The following is a 5,731-nucleotide window of genomic DNA, read 5'->3' as shown; positions in this document are numbered from 1 at the left end:
CACGGCTCACTTCTTCAGATCAGGCAAAAAGTCACACAGGCTGACATTATCCATATGGAGACAGATCAAGATGGGTAGCTGTGATCATCTATCCCTAGCGGTAGAAGAAGATGAAGAGATGAAGAGATTGGGTTTATACCCTACGCTTCACTACACAAAGGTGTCTCAGAGCGGCTTACAAACTCCTTTCCCTTCCCCTCCCCACAACAGGCACCCTGTGAGGTAGAAGAAGAAGAAGAAGAGATTGGATTTATACCCTGCCCTTCACTACCCAAAGGTGTCTCTGAGCGGTTTACAATCTCCTTCCCCTCCCCACAACAGACACCCTGTGAGGTAGGCAGGGCTGAGAGAGCTCTGACAGAAACTGCTCTTTTTCAAGGACAGCTGTGCCAGAACTATGGGAGGGCCCAAGGTCATCCAGCCAGGTGCAAGTGGAGGAGTGGGGAATCAAACCCGGTTCTCCCAGGTTAGAGTCCGCGCACTTAACCACTACACCAAACTGGCTCCTAGAAAAGAGCAAGAGTCCAGCAGCACCTTAAAGATGAACAACATTTGTGGCAGGGATTGAGCTTTCATGAGTCACCGCTCACTTCTTCAGATGCAGCTAGAATATGTGTCCGCCTGTCCTTATATCTTGGAAAGCGGAGTGAATATATAAGGACAGATGGACTCACATTCTAGCTGTATCTGAAGAAGTGCGCGGTGACCCATGGAAGCTCATCCCCTGCCACAAATGTTGTTAGTCTTTAAGGTGCTACTGGACTCTTGCTCTTTTCTACTGCTACAGACGGACTAACATGACTTGTCTTGATATAGCATGTCTTGATATAGCATGCCTTGATATAGCATGTCGATATAGCAAGGTTCTTTATACGGGTGTTCTGTTGTCAAGAGCCAGGGAAGGCTCTAATGCCCTTAGACCCAACAAGTGATAAGTCTGCTGTCTACCCCGGTGATTACAAGGCATCAAATAAAGAGCAGTCCTAGGGTTGCCAACCCCCAGGTGGGCCCTGGAGATCTGGAATTACAAATGACCTCCAAATCATAGAGATCAGTTCCCCTGGAAGAAAGACTTTATGGAACGACAGCCATGCGGAACTACCTCCTCTTCCCAAACTCCCACCCTACTCATCCTCCGTGCTCAGACATCCAGGAATTCCCCAGCCCAGAGTTGCCGACCCTAAGCAAGCTAATGGGCCTTGCCGGGAACTTCCCCTGACCCCCAAACCTCTTTTGCTCCTCCCCCATTCAATTATTGCCCTGACTTGGATAGTCCAAGCTAGCCCAATCTGGTCAGACCCTGGAAGCTAAGCAGGGTCAGCCCTGAACAGTACTTGGATGGGAGACTACCAAAGAAGCCCAGGATTGCTACCCGAAGGAGGAGGAGGTTGGATTTATACCCCACCCTTCACTTGGAGACTCAGAGCAGTTTACAGTCTCCTTTCCCTTTGCCAGCTACGCTGCCATGAGTGTGGAGATGTTTTCTAATTGCTTTGCATTCCTTCCCATGCGCTTAATTGCTTCAGAGCTGCAACACTTATCTTTGAAGTTGTACTGGTGGGGATTGTGGCGTCTACCGTCCGCGGGAGCTTCTCCGTTCCCAGCTTCACAACCGTTAGAGTGTCCAGCAGTCTCCCGCTCGCGGGAGCCCACCTAATTGGTTATTGCTGGGGGGGCGCATAAGAATGCCCTATATCCTATTATGCGCACAGGTAGCCCGCCATTCCTAACAGTGTTCCTGTTATCGCATCTATGGCTTTTCAATAAAAGTAAAACCTTCCTGAAAGCGTGTACTTCGTTGTTTAGCTGTGGGTTCTGACACCCTTCCCCTCCCCACAACAGACACCCTGTGAGGTAGGTGGGGCTGAGGGAGCTCTTTTAGGGACTGCTTTTGAGAGAACGGCTCTGAAAGAACAGTGACTGACAGAAGGTCACGCCAGCAGCTGCATGTGGAGGAGTGGGGAATCAAACCCGGTTCTCCCAGATTAGAGTCCATCGCTCCTAACCACTACAGGCAATGGCCAACCGCCTCTGAACTTCTCTGGCTTTGAAAACCCTACAGGGTCCCCACGAGTTGTCTGCGACTTGATGGCGCTTTTCACCATGAAATGATGAGGGGAAGTGGAGTAAAGACTTCCTTGCCATGGGTTTGTGGGGTTTCTTTTTGGATGGTGGACAAGTTCGCAAGCCACCTTCCGTAATGCCTGATGCCCAAGGAGATAATCCATCTAACGTATCAAGAAGTAATCAAATCCCAAGAAAATGGAGTCTTGCAGTCTGAATTCGACTCGCTATCACTCTGTGGATCTACCTTTGCTTCTCTTGCCGCAAATAATACAGCTCTGTGTCTTGGCAGGATTACTTCTTACATTTATTTTATTTTTGCTTTTCTCTTTAATGAAGGAACTGTGAGGGAGGCTGGGAGTACGGCCAGATGCTTTGGAGTCCAAGGACCAAGGAGAGGATGAGATACCAGGGAAACGCATTAGAGGCTAAAAAGAGGGGTATGAGAGTGAGAGGTTGAAACACAGGCCTCACCTGGAACCCTGACAATCGCAAAACCTTCATCTTTGCTTTCAAGTCTCCCCCCCCCCTTCTGCCTACAGATTTACAGTCTGGTACAGTGAATTTTGATAGGTACGCTCCTAAGTGTTCTTCCAGTGTGGAGGTACACCTGCCAGAAAAAGAGAAAGAGAACAGCACCCCCATTGTAACCAACGTCACTCACGATGCTAACGAAGAAGAAAAATGTAAAAGAGGGAAGTCAGTAATAGAATCTCTTCTCCGGTACTTTCTTTGCTATCATTGGAGGTGGTGGTGGTGGTCAGTGTTCCCGCTAAGCCGAGTTAGTGTGAGCCAGCTCATAGTTTTTTAGCCTCCGACTCACACATTTTTGTCTTAAGTCAGGAAGGATGACTCCAGAGCAAACTAATTTATGTAGTGGCCAAATCCCTCGCTCACGTTATTGCCAGTAGCTCAGAAACTAGAATTTTTGCTCACAAGACTCCACAGCTTAGAGGGAACATTGGTTGTGGTGGAAAAGGCTCTCAAGCCAGAGCCAACGTCCAGAGAGACCCTGTAGGCTTTTCAAGGTGTTCGGAGGTGGATTGACATTGCCTGCCTCTGTGTCGTAAATAATACAAACACGCCATGATTGAATTTTACAAATGTACTTAAATACAGCCCTTAAAGGTATCTAAACATTCCATCAAAAATGTACATTTCATAGATCATAGGTGCAGTGTTCCCCCTAAGCTGAGTTAGTGTGAGCTAGCTCACAGTTTTTTAGCCTCCGGCTCACACATTTTTGCCTTCGCTCAAGAAGGAGGGCTCCAGTGCAAACTAAATTATGCAGTAGCCAAATCACTCGCTCACAACTTTAATGCCGGTAGCTCGCAAAGTAGAATTTTTGCTCACAAGACTCCACAGCTTAGAGGGAGTATCGCATAGGTGCAATAGAAAATATACTTTATAATATATATCAAGAGTTTCAAACTTGTGTTATCAAGTCTCAGACACTTGAGGATTTATGCATAAAATTTCAGAAAGCTCCAAACAGTCCACAGACCGTATGCGATATCCAATAAAGTGCTTCATAAATGACAGTTGCCTTGTTCTTCGAATAGATGTCGTTCTTAGAGTAGATATAACCACAAACACCTCCTGAAGATTTTAAAGCACATAGATATCTTCAAATGCTTCTTTAGAAAATTAAAGTGCTATATGCTCCTTGTATGATGTAGCCAAAGGCTTTCAAATGATAACAAAGCAATAATCCATCTAATGGGTTTTGATAGGTACGCTCATAAGTATTCTTCCATTGTGGAGGTACACCTGCCAGAAAAAGAAAGGAAACGGCGCCCCATTGTAACCAGCGTATTTTCTGTTTCACAAAGGCTTCCTCATAGATGAAGAAGTACATCTCCCTACAAAACAAAACAAAAACCATATAAAGTAATATACTTTGTATTAAAGGGATACATAATACAATAAAGCTAACACAGTGAAAATAAGGCATTCTTATCATACAGAAATTTTCCGAAAGTTCATGCAAACAACTCAACTAGTTTTCAAGAAGAAAAGCACTCCTATCATATTATACCAAAATAAGTAGCATATCTCTATGCATCTTGAGTTACAGTAACCTTATTCATAGGTAAAGGTAAAGGTTCCCTTGCTTGAAAGCCAGTCGAATCCGACTCTAGGGTTGCGGTGCTCATCTCCGTTTCAAAGCCGAAGATCCAGCGCTGTCCGAAGACGTTTCTGTGGTCATGTGGCCGGCATGACTAAACACCAGGGTGCACGGAACGCTGTTACCTTCCCACTGAAGTGGTACCTATTTATCTACTGCAATTTCTTGCTTTCGAACTGCTAGGTTATTTTATTCATACTTATTCACTAAAAGCCTCATTGCTTGCCCCCATCTAATGGCTAGCACCTGTTACTACTTAGAATACACTTAAAGGAAACTACACAAACATGCCGGAGCACCAAATTATATTAACAGTAATTTATAAATGAGTGAGCAAAAGAAAAAGGGGATTATATATGGAATAAATAAATAAAGGATTAAATACAGAGTAGGAAAGGATGGTAAACAATAAATGGTCGGTCATAGTCGAAACGATGGTATTACCAGTAGTCATGTATGGCTGCGAGAGTTGGACCATAAGAACAGCCAAGGGCCGAAGAATAGATGCTTTCAAATTATGGTGCTGGAGAAGACTCTTGAGAGTCCCTTGGACTGCAAGGAGATCGAATCAGTCAATCCTAAAAGAAATCAGCCCTAACTGTTCCCTGGAAGGCCAGATACTGAAACTGAAACTCAAATATTTTGACCTCAAATGAGAAGGGAGCACTCAGTGGATGCTGGGAAAGATTGAAGGTCAAAGAAGAAGAGGACGGCAAAGGATGAGATGGTTAGACAGTGTTATCGATGCAACGAATGTGAAATTAAGCAAACTCCGGAGGACAGTGGAAGACAGGAGGGCCTGGCGTGATGTGGTCCATGGGGTCGTGAAGGGTCAGACTCAACTGTGCAACTGAACAACAACAACACTTGGGTATGATGGTTAAAGGAATTTTCAAGGTCTCAAATGCTGAAAACTATTGCTGTAGCCTATATGAGCTGGTGCGGCAGTGAAGAGACTGTAAAGCAAGGGGGGGAAAACCCGTCCAAATCTTGTCTTGACCTAAACTCTGCTTATGGTAGCTGGATAGGCATTTGAGGTGATGGTGGGTAAACTGATCACTGTCCAATAGCCCACGATGGCTGGATGATGTTTCATCAATGGCGACTGTCAAGAGGAGAGATGGTTCAGTCAATAGCCAAGGGTATCATCTCTTTTGTGTGTTTGGAGTTAGCTAGAAGCATCCAAGAAAAAAATCTTCCTCCTAGTGGGAAACGACAGCTTATAAAAATTTTATGCAGCCTTGGTGGATGGGCCACTTATCAAGGTAATGCCTATCTGCCTTAAAAATATACCTGTATATATTTAAAATATATCTATATATCTAATTCCAACAGGGGGTGGGTTGTGCGGATACTTATTTATGCCAACAGAGGGCTCACTCTCTCCCAACAGCTTTTCCTACATAGTCAGTAGACTTCCTGTGTCTGCAGAAAAATCCAAAAAGTAAGAGAATCCCTTCAGGGAGGGTTGAATTCCCCCCAATACCTTTTGAAATGGCCTCTGCAGGGATCTAACTCCAGGCATCAACGGTGAGAGAT

Source organism: Gekko japonicus, unplaced genomic scaffold, assembly GCF_001447785.1.
Source record: "Gekko japonicus isolate JY-2015 unplaced genomic scaffold, Gekko_japonicus_V1.1 scaffold1135, whole genome shotgun sequence".
NCBI lineage: Eukaryota > Metazoa > Chordata > Lepidosauria > Squamata > Gekkonidae > Gekko > Gekko japonicus.
Note: the sequence above shows the minus strand (reverse complement) of the source record.